The 16,935-nt window shown below is 49.1% G+C and overlaps 1 protein-coding gene across 3 annotated transcripts in view; it reads left to right on the top strand.

Annotated features, from left to right (window-relative positions):
- KNL1 (kinetochore scaffold 1) overlaps positions 1 to 16,935 on the top strand; it is a 1,870,945-nt gene that overhangs the window by 937,889 nt on the left and 916,121 nt on the right. The window lies entirely within an intron of this gene.

Genomic DNA, 16,935 nt, shown 5'->3' with positions numbered 1-16,935 from the left:
ACTGACTGTCCCCTCATTCAAACTCTGCAGAAACGCCTGTTGCTACACATCCTCTTCAATAGCCAGCAAATCCATGCTGGCTGTCATCCCTTATTGATTTCTATTACTGTTCTCATTCACTTTCTCACACTCCTATAAATCCACTGGCAGCCTTGACAAGTGTTAGGTAAGAATTGATGTAGTAACACGGTGTGAGACTACACAACACTTGTCTACTTGGTATTAGGTAACCCACCTTTTGGTATAGGGCTGTACTACACAAGTTGGTAGTGTGACCGAGCAGCCAGGCCTATCTCAAGAGGGGTAAGTGTGAGCTCTAGAGCTGTAGCAATTACATTCGCAAATACAAGAAGCTAAGTAACAAAGTTTCATTTATAAATAGTTATTTATTTAACATCAATTTTTAAATAAGCATTCTTTAAAAAGGGCAAGATATGTAACAATAAAATATACTTTAAAATACTTTTCCAGAATCATCATGAGTTTAGTAGATACTCTTTAGAGATGCTTTTTACACACTTAATACACCCAGGTGTGACTTCATTCACAAGGACAGTAATGGCATTTATATATCACTAGTGCACTTTGCAGATTCTGGGGTTGCAGAAAGGAAAGGTTAATGGAAGGAAAATGGTTAACTGGTCTTCAAGGCATGTGAGTATACTTTAATCTTCCAATGAAGTCTAGACAAAACCTTTCCCAGCAATAACAGTCTAAACACAAGTTATCACCTCTGAGGGACAGGAAATATCAAAGTCCATGGACTAGAAGAGTCTGCAGGGAGCCAGGACAGACAAAGTCAATTGGATCACAGTCCATGAAGCTGAGGCACTTCGTAGTTAATAAAAGTCTTGCACAAAGTTAGAGAGTTTTGTAGAAAATCACTTGTAAGGTCACAAGCTGTTACATTTGTGGAAAGCAGAGTTGAAATCCACGCCAACAAAAGTAGCGACTGCAAGTCTTGACTGAGAAGATCAAAGTAAATGACACTGAGGTAGGTACCCCAAGTCTGAAAAGTACCTCTGGTTAGACTAAGAGTGGTCCAGCTGGATTCTGTCCTGTTGCAGCGATGCAGATCCTGGGTTTCTGAGCCTCAGTTGTGGGGACAAGAGGGAGGACGTCTGGAGGACTCCTGCGGCAGCAATTTGGAGGTCATCGGCAACTACTGGCTCTTTTAGGATCTGTGGCACTTTGCGGTTTAAGTGCGCAGTAAACAGCACAACCGCAGATCTTGGATACCGGTTGGGCTTCTTTCACTTCTTGAGTCTTGCACTCTGCTGAGGGGACTAGAGCTCTGGTCGTCCTTCTTCTGGAGTGCCCTTATGAGACTCTTGGAGCTTCTGGCCGGATTGCAGACATTGCACTCGACTACGGATTTATCAACCCCTGGCACTCAGTTCCTGCATCAGCAATGAAGTACAGCCAGTCAGGGAAGATGGTCCAGTGGAGTTTGTCTCAGGGTTAGTTGGTCCCACTAACTCAAGGAAAGAAGTCGTCCCTTACGGAGCTTCTCTTGTCGATCAGAAAAAGTCAATCACACAGGACAGCCAGCCAGCCAATCAGGACTGGTTGCATTCAGGCATTCCTAGAGACAAAGGACGGGGGAGTTTCGTGAACCTCCCTCACTTGCTGCCCTTCCACACACACTATAGCCAGAGACAGGTTTCAGAACTGAAGCCTGCCAAAGGCAAAATGAACAAAGGGCTCAAACCTGGCTTGGCGTGCAGAGTAAAACCCAAGAAAGATCTCACAAACAGAAAATGGCAAAAAAATGAGACCCGGGCCATTTTGACAAAATGGTCACCTATGGGTGCTATACTGTAGCTGAGGGTTCAGCCTGCGGTAGAAAAGCACAATGGTTGGAAAATTAAAACCCCTGGCACCAGCCATTTAAAGGAGTGAGGGTAACATAAAAAAATTTACTTGAGTAGGTAGGATAAGGGGCTACTAAGTAACCCCCCCAGCACTCCACATACAATGGTGTGTGCTGGACCCACAGAGAGAAAAGGCAAGTAAAGTCAATTTCACTTTACTATTCTTGGGAACTGTAGTTCACACAAGAAAAGGTATTTGAACCATATGAGACATGATATGATATGATATGATATGGTATTTGTAACGCGCCTATACACAAGTGTTTCAAGGCGCGACGAGGCAGGGAGGGAGGGAAACAAGGGGAAGACAGACAAACGATCCTACTAGGCCAGGTGTCATTCAGATCGCGCAAGTGCAGAGGTAGGGGGAAAAGGAGAAAGTGCAGGGGGAGGAGGTGGGGGGGAAAGTGCAGTACACGGTAAGTAGCGTAGTAAAATAATAAATAATAAATAAAAGGGCCAGCTGGTGGCAAGTGCGAGGTAAGTGCAGAGCAAGTGCTAGGAAGGGGGCTGTAGGGATACAGTGACAGTCCCACAGTGCAGGGGGAGCCAGGGAGGCAGTGCAAGTGGAGAGTGGCTGGGCCCTGGACCGAGGTCGCTGAGAGTGGCCAAGATGCAGGTTTAGTGCAGAATTTCAGTGGGGAGTTAAGCAGGTTTAGCAGGGGAGAGGGAGAGAAAAGGCAGAAGCGAAGAGGAAGGTTTTGAGGTGCTTCCGGAACCGGAGATGGTTCTCCTCAAGTTTCAGGGAGGCAGGAAGGCTGTTCCAGAGGGAGGCCCCTGCTGCGGAGAGAGATCTACCCCCAGCTCGTTGCTTCGAGAAGCGGCTGACCATGAGGGAGTTGGAGACGGATGAGCGAAGGGCTCGTGAAGGAAGATATTTAGGAAGAGAGAGTTGAAGGTATTTAGGCCCCAGGCCCCAGAAGGCCTTGTGGACAATGCAGAGGGTTTTGAACTTAATCCTCGCAGCCACTGGGAGCCAGTGAAGAGATTTCAGTCCTGGAGAGATACGGTCCCTGGGCTTGAGGCCAAGGACAAGTCTCGCAGTTCTGTTCTGGATAAGTTGCAGAGGGCGGAGAGTGGAGGCAGGCAGATTAAGATAGAGGCTGTTACAGTAGTCCAGCCTTGAGAGAACCAGGGCTCGGGAGACAGTGAGCTTCTGGGGGAAGGAGAGGAAGGGAAGAATACCTCTGAAGAGGTGCAGCTGGTAGTGTGACTTCTTAGAGACGTCAGATATATGAGGAGAGAAGGAGAGTGTGGAGTCGAAGATGACCCCGAGGTTTTTAGCCTTGCAGGTAGGGGCAGGAAGGGGGCCAAGGGAGGCCGGCCAGAAAGCTGCAGGGAAGGAGGGAGTGGGTGTGCCGATGAGTAGAATCTCAGTCTTACTGGCGTTAAGGCAGAGGTCATTGGCGGCACACCATTCCTGGATAGCAGACAGACAGTCGGAGATGAGGGAAGAAGAGGAGGAGGCCGAGGGTAGCCTGAAAATGAGCTGGGTATCGTCCGCATAGCACTGGAAGTGGGGGCAGAGAGCGGCGATGCGGTGGGCAAGGAGTGCCAGATACTGGTTGAAAAGCCAGGGAGAGAGGTTGGATCCCTGGGGGACACCACAGGTGGAGAAAAAGATGTCGGAGAGGAAGGAGCCCATTTGGACCTGGGAGGGTCGACCGGAAAGGAAAGAGGTCAGCCATGCCAGAGCCTGACCAGTGATACCCAGGTTATCACGGAGACGGTTGAGCAGGATGGCATGGTTGACAGTGTCAAAGGCAGAGGAGAGATCGAGCAGAATGAGAACGCAGGGAGTGTTGGATTTCTCTGACACTGCACTGAAGGTGCTTGGTGTCACTATTCAAAATGTAGATGCCTATGGAGTTATTCAGATTCCAAAAATAGAGGAAACACATAATCCAAATCAGGTCAAAACACATGAGCGAGGAAAGGTCTCACTCCAGGCTTAAAAATGAAAAAGTTCTAAAGTCTAGCAAAAGAGCTGGGGGTCTCTAAGGTTGAAGGAACTCCAAGGTTGAAGGGAATTTGCACAGCAATGAGAATTTTCCCTAATAAGCAACCTGCTGCAGTTTTTCTCTCTCTAGGTAAGTATCTCACACCGACATTCTAGCCTTGCAGACCCAATACCGGTAACACACTGGCACTCCCACAGAAGAAATGGACCCAACAGCTTATGATGTGACCTCACTGTAAACTCGCAACCCTATAGATAAAACTTAAACTTTGTGGTGGTCCAGAGCTTCTCTTTCAAAGTACTTGCTTTCAGCCTCTTTAGCGGTCTTGAAGCAAATGCAACAACTTTCTTTCCCAATAACCCTGCTTGTAGGAGGATGTTAGGCAGAAACATGTGCAGTTCCCTTAGGGGCCACTGCAAAAAGCTTAAGACTACAGGTGTTAGCAGCAAACCCAATTGGTAGCAGTCTGCACCACCCAGATTTACCTGGTAGCTGTGGCTGAGCAGTCAGACTTCTCTCAAGAAGAGTTAGGCAGTATATAGAGTATACACAATAGGGCTAAAAATACAGTAGCACAAGCAAACACTGACCAGAGCTTTGGTATAAAAGTATATAATTATTTATTTAAAAACACACTTGTAAAAATACACTTGCGCTAATATGTCAAGCAATTTCAAACACAGTCACTAGAAGTATATACACCTCCCTAATTAATTATTTGACAAGTCTAGGTTAAGACACCACTTATTTACATAGCGCAATATAACTAAGCAATACATTTTCTTAACTATGCTAACACCAGATGTTTGTTTTCGGACAAGGAGAGGATGGCCGTTTGCATCGACATGATCAACCGCAACACCCTGCGCAATCGTCTCCATGACAACCTGGGTATCACCGATCAGGCTCTGGCCTGGCTGACCTCTTTCCTTTCTTTTCGAGCCTCTCAGGTACAACTTGGGTCTTTTCTATCCTCTATCTCCCTCTCTACCTGTGGTGTTCCACAGGGGTCTAATGTTACGCTCACCTGGTATCCACAGGGACGCCACCCAGCCGGGTTACTCGCTGGTATGCTTCTCAGCTTTGCCCAGATGTGGTCTGTGGGGAAGGTTCTGCCTTGTGGTAGAGTTAGGCGTGCTCTCCGTCCTGCCTTCTTTGCAGGGGCACGTTGTCTTTCATGGGAGTGTGCGTTCCAGTTACTTCACTGACTCCGACCTGTTTGATATTGTTCAGGTAGGTCTTATTGCTGCTCTTTAGTTTTGTTGCTATCCTGCATGCCTTTCTTTGTTTAAAAATGTCTCTTTTTTTTCTCCCTTAGGTATACAGAGCTTCAGCGCGGCGAACTGGCTTGGTTGATCCCCGCTGGTAAATGATGGCGTATTAAGAGCGCTATGATGCGGTAAGTAAGCGCTATGCGCAGCGCTGCAAAGTCTTGCCTTTGCTAGCCTGTGTTTTCCTTCCTTGTAGGTCATGGTGTTCTTCAGCGCGAGTGGAATGTCCGGAGTGGTGTCAGCTGAGAGCCGACCAGCCAGGTAAGCCTTTTGAGCAGTTCGTAACTTGCAAATGTCTCTACTGCTTTCTTTAATGTTGCCTCTATCTTCCTCTTTCAGGTCGTTCTGTCCGGGTGTTAGGCAGAAACCCTTAGGGACCACTGCAAAAAGTTTAAGACCACAGGAGTAAGCAGTAAACCCAATTGGTAGCAGTCTGCACCACCCATATTTGCCTGGTAGCTGTGGCTGAGCAGTCAGACTTCTCTCAAGAAGAGTTAGGCAGTATTTAGAGTATACACAATAGGGCTAAAGATACAGTAGCACAAGCAAACACTGACCAGAGCTTTGGTATAAAAGTATATAATTATTTATTTAAAAACACACTTGTAAAAATACACTTGCGCTAATATGTCAAGCAATTTCAAAGACAGTCACTAGAAGTATATACACCTCCCTAATTAATTATTTGACAAGTCTAGGTTAAGACACCACTTATTTAGCAAAACAGAGGTGAGCGCATAACCATAGATGGCACTCCAATAATTTGTTTAAAAAGGGAGAGAAAAGGCAGAATAGGAAAATCACACAGTACCAACACTTTTAAGAAACCACAGCAAGTCAAGAAAGGCAGGGTCTACTGTAGAGCAAAAAGTTCATAGGCCAGGCCCACTCTTGGAGAGAGAGCAAGGCGGAATGTGTCCAAGATCACACAGTGGAAATGCACTCAAAGTCTTTGCAGAAAAGTCAAGAGGTTGGATCAAGTTAGAAAGGTAATGTTAACGGGTTCGAGGTCACCCCAGGATAGAGAGTCAAGGATTTACGGGACACCTTGGACAGTCTGTTGCAAGGGAGACCAGGCGGGACACAGTACCTGAAATGGTGAGAAAGCTCCAGCGGGGGCAGTTGTTCCTGGCAGCGGATGCAAGTCGGAGCTTCGTCCAGGGGAAGAGATGATCTCGACGTGGAGGAAAGCTGGAGGTCATTACACTGCCAGGGAAGAAACCGGCTGCAGAGTTTCTTGGTTAAAAGGTACTATCCTTTTATTCACTGTAGTGATGAAGCGTGGCTATCCGACCGCCGGGGTGCTTGGCACGAGCGATTCGACCACGAGACGATCCAGGAAGGCGAAAAAAGGCGAACTGGTTGGTCCCACCAGCTCAAAGGGAAGAAGACTCTCCTGGAAGAAGATCTCCTCTGTCGTTGGGAAAGTGGTGAGTTTCGTACAGCAGGGCTCCACCGGTGGCGGTGTCGTCGTTGTAGATGGCTCAACTTCTCCGCTCTTCGGATTCTTTAGGTCCTGTGGCGACTTCTGAAGTTCCAGTCCCCAAAGCCCTGCTTTTATGCAGCAAAACCCCCATTCATCAGCCTAGCTGTCACTCAAACCTGCTAAGTGGTGAGCCGGGTGGCTCACCACTGGGCCAATCGCACAAGAGTGCGACTTGAGTTGCCAAGGCAACTCAGTCCAGGCTGCCTAATCCCCCTCCTACACTTCCTGTTGCCCCAGACAGAGTGGCACCATTTGGAGGGCTTCTGTGGAGAAGCCTGCCAAAAAGTGGAACAAAGGGCTCGACTTGGGTTAGAGTTTCAGAGGCGAACACAAACGCCATTTCAAAACCGAGTCCTGGCAAAAAGACCCAACCGGGGAATAAATATTAAATAAATAACCCGGTGGTATCTTTAACATTGCACCAAAAGTAGTGCGTTTAAAATGAATGGGAAAATCCCATAGGAAATATTCCGGTGGAATATTTTGCGTGGTATCCACTGCCTCCAGCCAGAAACTCGACAAGGGGGGACTGGACAGTGCCCCCTTGGAAAACAGACCCAGGGGCAATCGAATTACCCCTACCAGTACTTCCACAATATGATGGTTTGTACTGGTTCTGTTCACAATTTGAGACTAGTAAAGCCAATGGTGACTTTAAATGCCCTGGGGGACAGTAGTCAGCCCCAGGGTATGGAGTCTATGTTTGGGGGTCACTATGACACCCCTGTGTTACTGCACTGAGGGTGCTGTGTAACACACTTACCAAAAACACATGAAGCCCTATGGAGTAAAAGACCCCATAGCCCATAAAACACATTACATAGTCAAAGGACATTCTCAAATCACGCCTAAGAGTGGGAGAAAAAGAGGCTCACTCTTAGCAGGAGAAAAAAATAAACCCCAAAAATCCAGCAAAGCTGCTGGGGGACTCACTAGGTTTGGGAAATTAGCCTTTACAGAGAACCCAAACTACTAGCATCTGCAGTCACAATTATTTTTTCATCCTCCTCAAAACGACCAGACGTAGGTGCATTCACTTTGTCCATCTTGATGTCCAGGAAAGCCTTGTTGCATTCAACTGACCACTTAAATTGAACTCCCTTTTTCAGTAATGCTCTACGGGGTGTAGATTTCATTTCAGTCTCTTACTAAATTGTGTAGTAATTCAGCAGCCCTTTATCTTTGTCTCGTGTTGTTGGTGCCAATACAATAGCCGACAACGTATGCCCAAGATACTCGACTTCTTCCAGCCCCACTTTACACTACTCCCTTTGCATGGTCCTACAGTTTTCGTTGAGACGAGCTCGGACATCATCCGAACGCATGTCATGTTGATCCACAGCACTCTTGTAGATTAATGTCAGCGTGGAACAGCATCACGTTTGGTAGACCTCAATGTTTTCTCCATATTGCGTTGAAACCCTTTCGCTGCTGATGCCAAACAAAACTGCATTCAACAGAATTTGCAAATTAACAAGGGGGGTCCTGGGAGTCCCTCTGCCAGAATTTGTACACACACCCTGCCCCCAGGGGGGGTGATGAACTATGTCAAAAGTCCTCAGTGACCCCTATTTGGTAGATTGCAGATGGTCGGTCAGTCACACAAACATCTTTGCTGCACCTAGTGTGGCCAGCATCTCAGATATAGTTTGAGAGGGAATGTCTATCCACCCATATCAATCAAGGTCTCTTAAGCCTACACTTGCATATATTGCTGTATCTTGCCATTAGTCTTTGATACAATCACAATCGGTTCCAGCCATTCAAACGCCTCTATTTCCTTGATAACCCTCTGTTGCACATCTTCTTTAATTCATCTCTCAACTCTTCCTGGATCTTCTACGAGATAGGCCTTACTTTGTGTACATCCGGCACAACATCCTCCTGGAGCACGATACAGTGCTTGAACCCTTTCAATTCTCATAATATGTCTGAGAAGACCTCTGGATATCTTTCAGTCCACTTAACACTCACTTCTGACACAGGGACAGATGCAAATGCCTCAATTCTCTTTTTTTCCATTAAGCTTTTATTGAACATTTTACAATAACCAAGAAACCAGATAAATTTGCATAGTTGAAACCAATGACAAAAAATCGGGAAAATCCCCACACCCTACCCAATAGTTGCCGAGTTCAGACAGGGACCACAAACCCAAAGGAACTAAGGAAAAATAACTTAAGCACGAGATCAAGACACCACCAAAAGATGACCCAAATGGGTTCCAACAAACCACCCACCCACAAAGACACAAGATAGCCAGAGGTGTGTTTACAAAGAGAACAGAAAACCAGATGGAAAACCATGCATCTGGAAAATTTTCAAAGTCGCAAAGCCTCACAGTCTTCATGAAGGAGTTCCGGAGTTCAGTCTCGCAGAAAGGCTCCCATTTTATCGTGCTCCAGAGCTGACAGTTTCTCATAGGTAAAGATCACCCAAAATTTCAACAACCAATCCGATTTGGATGGGACCAATGTAGCCTTCCAATTCTGCGCCATAGCCAACCTCCCCGCCCTCAACATACCTTTGACTACCTGGGGTAAGCCTCCCGTGTTTTCCTCCGAGGCTGAAACACTGAAAAATATTGCCAGGGGACATTTAGGCACAGCGAAACCCACTATATCTTTAATCCAACTCAAAAACTCTGACCAGTAAATTTGAACAGACGGGCACTCCCACCACAAGTGAAACCATGTACCCCGCGGACCACAGTCCCTAGGGCACAAGGGTGAGAGACCCCGAAAAATCTTTGACAGCCTGTCCGGGGAAATGTGCCAAGCATGGAGTATCTTAAAGTTATGCTCCATAGCTGCAGTGTACAGGGAGCCCGAAAAGAGGGCCTCGTAAATTCTAGACCAGGTGGAATCCTCTATCACCAACCCAAGTTTTTCCTCCCAGAAGAGTTTAAACCCTTGTCTACCCTGCAGTTGGGCTGTAATCGAGGCTCGGCGAGAACAAGACTCTACAGTAACTTTCTCGAAGGGTGTGAGAGGGCACGCTAATACCGTGAGCCAGGGGGGGTGATGTCATGATACCTTTAATGCAGAGAAACTCAAAAATGGACTTCAGGCTATCCCCCATAGCCTCTGCCAGGGAGTCGTACTCAATAAAGGAGGACTTTGGGAACAGTTGAACAACCCTTTCCAGGCCCATGTCTGACCACATCTGAGTGTTCCTCAAGCCCCTTTTATCTAGATCAATGGGCAGACCCCACATTGAGGAGAGAGGTGAAGACCAAGAGGAGAGGATCAGATTCTCCGTGGATGGCCGCCAGAGTTCCCAAAGCACCGCTAGCATAGGATGAGTTTTCACTCGCCCGGGAATCTCACTACCTTGGGATCACAAGTCTCAAACTTTTCTGGGGTGCGTATATGTGTCCTCGATATATGTCCAATACGTGCGCATGTCATCCCGCATATGCTCCAACAAGACCCTAAGCTGTGCCGCTTTATAATACAGGTGAAAATCAGGGAGCCCAAACCCCCCAAAAGACCTCGGGAGAGTCGGAGTGTCGTACCTGATCCTTGGTTTCTTGCCATTTCGAATGAAACGCTGAATCATAAGGCGCAGAGACCGAAAGTAAGACGCCGGAATCTTTGTGGGGAGGGAAGAGAAGAGATAGAGAAGGCGGGGGAGGACGTTCATTTTGACGGACACCATTCAACCAAATCACGAGAGGGTCAGGGGCGCCCACCTAGCAAGGTCTGACCTTATCCTGGAGAGAATGGGGGGAAAATTCAGTTCAAAAACGGACCCCAGATCTCTAGGGAGGTGGATCCCAAGATATAGAATGTCGGAACCAACTATCTCAATGCCCTGTACTGCATCTCCTCCCTCCCTGCTCCCGGAGCCCGGCCCCACCGGCATTAAGCAGGATTTTGATGGATTAATCTTCAGGCCTGAGAAAGCTCCGAATCAAGGAGAGGAGATTAGGGGAGAAGTGTCCAGATTAGTTAGATATGCTAGTATGTCATCCGCGAAGAGTGAGAGCTTAAAGTGTAGGTCGCCCACCTTGATCCCCGTAATCCCCTGGTGTTGCCTTATCGCTATGGCAAGAGGCTCCATTGCAAGAGCATAAAGAAGAGGGGAAAGGGGGCAACCCTGTCTGGTGCCCCTGGAAAGAAACAGCCGATCCGAGACTATGCCATTTACCGCTACTCTGGCCGAGGGCCCATTGTATAAGGTGGCAATCCAGCAGCAAAACTTTACACCCAGGCCCATTCTTTGCAGCACCCTACCCATATATGGCCACTCGACACGGTCGAAGGCCTTCTCCGAGTGTAGAGACAACAAATAAGGTCCAGGGTCTTTCTGATGTTGTCTGACTCTTGCCTGCCGGGGATAAAACCCACCTGGTCACCGGGGACTAGCGCTGGAAGGAGCTGGGCCAATCTGTTCGCAAGTAGTTTCGCCAGTATTTTCACATCGGTGTTGAGTAGAGAAATGGGACGATAGGAGTGGCATTGAGAAGGGTCTTTCCCCTCTTTAGGAATAACGAAAATAAGGGCTGAGAGCATCGACTGGGGGAGGAGGCTGGAATCGAGAGCGGAATTGAACAGTTTGGCCAAGAAAGGAGCAAGGATAGCTCCAAAGGTCTTATAGAATGAGGCAGTGAAACTGTTGTCCCCTGGGGCGGTACCACCCTTCATCGAGGCTATCGTATCTACTACTTCCTGTGGGGAAATTGGGGTTTCCAAAGGATCAGACTGCTCCGGGGAAAGTCTAGGAAGACGTCAGCTTCGGTGCCCTCCCCAGAGCACTCCGAGGAGTAGAGGCGTTCATAATACAGTCGGAAGAGCTCGGCTATACCAGAATCTTCCATACACCTACCTCTCCCCTGGGGAACGCAGCACATGAACTCTCTTGCTATTTCTGAATTCCCTAAGTCTCCAGGCAAGGACCATATCAGCCTTTTCCCTCTTCTCCATATATCGCTGTTTAAGACAAGCTAGTTTTCTCTCGGTTTGACCTACCAGGAGAGCTGATAATTGGGCCTCACGCCGTTGAAGTTCCGACCATTTACCCGGGAACATTTGGGACCTAAGTTTGCCACCCGGCTGGATTGCCTCTATTTTGTCTCTAAGAATTTTCTCCTCTATTCCTCTCTCCCGCTTCCTTCTCGCTCCCATACGAATGAGCACCCCTCTAATCGTGGCATTAAATGCTTCCCATACACCGGCAACCCCCACCTCACCCTTGTCATTCAAAGCGAAGTAGTCCTTTATCGCTACTACAAGTTCCTGGGATAGGACTTTATCCCGCAACAACAGATCATTACATGACCACCTCGCTTTCTGGGGATGTTCTGAGGGCATCCCTATCTGGGCCCGAACTAGGTCATGATCCGACCATGGGATCAACTCCACCCCAAATCTAGATACACTCTCCTTCAGTGAGTTGTCCACCAAGATGTGATCAATACGGGAGAAGGAAGAGTGCAGCCTAAAAAAGAAGGTAAAGAGGGGGGCGCGACCCTTCCGGGTTGAGTAGGAACCCGAGATGCCGAGTGCTGAGTTTGTATTCTGAAAAGAAGCCAATATCTTCCTCAGCCTGCGGGAAACTGGTCCCGGGGGCTCAGATTTACGATCTACATTGGGGTCGAGAACCATATTAAAATCACCTCCCACTAAGAGAGCCCCCTCCGTGAACTCCATGATTTTTGACTTAGTCTCTTCCCAGAAATGGTCTTGGCCTTCGTTCTGGGCATAAACTGACACCAGCGGCACTTTTATTGCCTCTGATTTCCCCCTTAACCATCACAAAACGGCCCTCTGGGTCCTTTCGCTGCGCGTGTAGGATAAGTGGGCCTGCGGAGAAACTAATATTGCCACCCCCCTTTTTTTTGGTCTGACGAGATGCATGGTAGACACCCTGGACAAAATTGGCTCTAAGAGGCCATTCCCTACCCCCTTGTCCAATGAGTTTCCTGGAGGACCAACACATGGAGCCTCAGCCTCTTGAATTCCCTCACCACCAAAGATCTCTTATGGGGAGAATTCAAACATCGGACATTCAGAGAACCCAGGGTCAGTGCGTGATTGGGGTCAGCCATTAGGAAGGAGTTTGCTTCTCAGTCTTTCCCCTTGAAGACACCCAAGGGCTGTACTCCCCAAGAGACTCTCCACATTTCGATCTCGAAAAGAACCAAGATATTCCCCAGGTCCCAACTCGGCAAAAACACTAGCTTTAAATCCCAAAGCAAACATTTACAAAACCCCAACACACCCCCCTGCCCCCGAGCGCCTGGATTCCTTGTGACCTTATAAGCATCACAAGGACCAGGCCACCAGCGTCTACCTCCAAAGTGTAAGTGCCCATGAAGCACAAGAACTAAATTGAGCCCACCCCCTCCACACCCCCCAGTAACAAACCAAGGGATTGTGTTACCCCCCCTCCACTCGTACCCCGTGGCACCGCAGAGGATATTGACTCAGTAACCCCTTCACCTCGCACCAAGGGATCCAATAATCACCCAAAATCCCCAAGAACCTTCAAGAAACCAAAGCCTCCCAGACATATCTGAGTGCATACAAACAGCTAAACGTAATCAGACTTTAGACGTGCCCGGCGAGGGTGGGGGCACCTTCCTATACTTCCTATGACCCCGCACCCGACGCCTCTCACAGGGCCCCCTCGGGGCACATGACTGGAGAACGTCGACTCTCTCACCCTCCTGGCCGCCCCCCTGCTCAGGCTCACCGAGGATCTCACAAGTGACACTATGAATGTCTTCTTCCGTGACCAAGTAGTATTTAAAGCCGTCGCATTCAAATGAAAGAGAAAAGGGGTGGCCCCATCTGTATCTCACTCCTTTAGATTGTAGCCATCTAGTTAAGGGACCACACCGGCGGCGGCGGGCCAGAGTAAAGGCCGAAAGGTCTTGATAAATAGTCACCTCGGTGTCCTCCCAATTGACAGGGCCCTTTTTCCTTGCGAGGTCAAGAATCTTAGACTTCTCTGCATAATAATGAAATTTAACTAAGATTGACCTGGGCCCTTTTTTGGGATTACCCGTACGATGAGCCCTGTCAATCGTAGGTTCGTTGGTGTTGCCCCACTCAAACAGTTGACATATCACTGAATTGACAGTCCTGAGGATATCTGCCTGGGTTTCCCCCTCTCGCTCCATCCCCCCCAAAAATCTCAGGTTGCCCCGGCGCTCCCTATTTTCCAAGTCGTCCAATTTAAGAGCACACTTTTCCACCCACCTTTCCAGCTCCGAGAGGCGCATATCGATCTTTGATTCCAAAATGTCCACCGAGGACTGGTCCGCTTCCAGAGCCTGAACACGTTCATCAACCGAGTGCACTTTCTTATCCAAACAGTCCAGCCTTTTGCCAATGTCAGCCCGATGGCCACAAATTTCCTCCAAGAGGACAGCCATGTTCTTATTGACCTCCTGGGAATCCAGCGTCTAAGCTGGCGCCTTGGTTGCCATGTCTGGAGCGTCCTGGGCCACAGGGGGGGCGTATCGGTATTTCTGGAGGGCTCGGGTCCAGCTCATCCAGTGATCTACTAGACGACCTCAAGACGGGTGACAGGGGGGAACAAAAAGCAAATGGGGTCACCTCCGGGAAGAAACATGAACTTGCAGAGGCTCCGGAACGACTGCGAGAGCCCCCCAAGACCTCCCCAGCCGTGAGGTCAAACACAGAACCCAGTAAGGCCTCCCGAGAAGTCTCAGTCCAGAAAAGAAAATGGGGCAACACGAAGGTATCAGGCTGCAGTCTCCTTCGCTGGAGTCTCACAGTCCCTCAGATCCTCTGGCTGCAGGCAAAAACTGATTCCCCCAACAAGAAGGTTGTGGCAGTAGGGGAGAAATGAGGGGGCGGTGAGGGCAGGGGGCATTAAGTACAGCAAGCCCCCCTCTCCCCCACCACAGGCACCCACCTAACTCCAAAGAGAGTCAGAGGAGCTAAGCCACAAGACCAGCTCACCAGCTCTACTCGGTGCGGGGGGCTGGGGGGACTTGACTCTCACAACCCCCGGAGCAGCCACAGCGCCAGCAGCAGAAGAGGCATGCCGGGAAAGGGTCTCCAGAACCTGCCCCCCGTCCGCTCAATCACCAGCTCCTGCGGACAAGGAGTGGTGGTGCCGCGTGCCCGCCACCGGACCCACTCGGGGGCCCAAAGGAGGGGCGCGGGCCCCACCTGCACCAAACCCGAGGCAACCGCGCCCGAGGCGCCCGCTCACGGTCAATGCGGGGCAAAGCGCCGAGGCCGACCGGTCCAGGTCAAGCGCACCTCACCCAACGGCTCACCTCCTCCTGCAGCCACGGACCCAGCACCCTGCAGTCCTCCCGCAGAGGGGGTGGCACAACTCCTCCCAAGTCGGACCGTTTAGGCCCCGCGCTCCGCTGCTCACAGGCGGCCGGAGCCAAAGGGTGGTCAACAGCACCTGCGTCACTCCACTGCAACAAGTCGGCAGCCTGATCCGGGTCTCTCCCTCACCAATTTGCGTCGGAAAAAGGCACAACAGACGCACTCCACCGCCTGGGGACCGTCACGGGGGTCACTCCTCATTCCTGGGGGGGGGGGGCTCAGATCCCAAAACCTACAGTCCTTGGAGGAGAGTGACACAGGAGCGTCAGAACATCTCTGCGCCCTTTGGTGGCTCCCGCCTCAATTCTTATATGCATATTGTACTGCTGCTCCCAGCCGAGACGGGATGACCCCTTTATATAGTGGATCTAGGTCTCCTGGCCTAAGCACCACCCACCTTCTTAGCCCTGCCTCTTCCTTCCTGCTCTTAACTCTTAGATCAAGGGCGTCTTTCGCCCAGGCGTCCGAAGTGAAGGGCAGACAAAGAAAAGGGCAATTACTGTTTGGACCAGGAGGACCCAGGGCCCCGAACCCCTGCTCAGACAGCAGGTAAGCATGCACCAACATGTGTTTACTCCCTCTGTCACCGCAGGCAAGCCCTACCATCATCCGGCAACGCCAACGTCAACTTCTCCGGTGCTGGGGTGAGGACAAGTACTCCGTGGCACAGTAAGTTGTGTAACGCTGCCTACCTCTTGTATTTTGCTGTCCCCTCCCCGTTATTTGCATGTGATGCCTCTATGCTTAAATCATTCATCTTGCTCCCCCCCCATCCCTCCGGCAGCCCTCTCCTGCTATCTCCCCTGCATCAACAATCCCTCCCTCCCCATTGTGGGAGTTTGTATTGACACATTATGGTGATACCCTCACTGCCTTGTTACTGATGCTTTGATTTGGCTTTTGAACTCATGTTGGATCACCCATCTCGAATCTCGTCGTTCTCATGCTGGACTTCCTTAAGCATCACGTAATCATGGTGACCATGAGTCATGTGCCCATCTACGACTTGAATCCTGGCTTGCACTTGCTGATCTCTTGCAACCTTATGTGTTCAGTACTGACCTCTTGTCTGCCCTTTTCACTGTTTTATTCTCTGTTCTCTCCTCTTCACCCTTCCCCCTCTCTCCTCCCTCCCTTATTGTTTTCTTTTCATTTACTCTATTAGAATTGTCCTTGGATCTAGTATGATAGCAAAAATTGTTTGTCTCCTCCCCCATCCCATACTTGTTCTCACCCCCCACCTCCCCATCCAGAACTATCTGAAATGTCATCAGGCCTAGTACAATAGTCGCTTGTTTTGTTCCTCTCCCTCCTTTCTCCTCCCCTCTCCCTCACCTTTTGTATATTCCGGTTCTACCAGAAATGTCGTCAGGCCTAGTACGGTAGTTACCTGTCTGTTTCCCATTCCCTTCCTAACTGTGCCATAGCTCTTGCACTATCTGAAATGTTGCCAGGCCGAGTACGATAGTTAATTTTACATTCTTGTTGTTTATGGCCTGTAAGAATGTCATTGTATTTTGCCTTGTTCCTTCCCTTGCCTTGAAGCGCTTTGAAATACATTGTGTTTAGGCGCTATACAAATAAACTATCATATCATATCTCCTTTATATAATTTTCAGTTTTTTCATTGCTGCGGGCTATACTGAATGCTACTTCCAAAGTGGCATCCTTGACAATTAACCGCTCTTGATTTTTTATATTGTTAGTACAGCATAACAGTTGATGCCTTATTAATGAGTCTGTGATTTCCCAGAAAGCACATGTGTGGCTCAGAGGTCGAAGTACTGCCACATAGTTCTCTACGGGTTCGTCTGTGCGCTGTGGTGTTTGAAATAAATGTGTGGTGCTCAAAAATAGTGTTGGATTTGGGTCCAAAGTGTTTCTCCAGCTTCATGATCGCTTTCACTTAGTCTTCTATATTCCCTGTTTCTTCCACCATAATATCTGCAACACCCGTTGTTCCCTAAATTATGAAGTAGTATTGCCTCCTTCCTGGAGGCTGGGAACTTCACCCCCCCCCCC

Source organism: Ambystoma mexicanum, chromosome 14 (assembly GCF_040938575.1).
Source record: "Ambystoma mexicanum isolate Mex_15411 chromosome 14, UKY_AmexF1_1, whole genome shotgun sequence".
Lineage (NCBI taxonomy): Eukaryota > Metazoa > Chordata > Amphibia > Caudata > Ambystomatidae > Ambystoma > Ambystoma mexicanum.
Note: the sequence above shows the minus strand (reverse complement) of the source record. Positions and strands in the feature narration are given on the sequence as shown.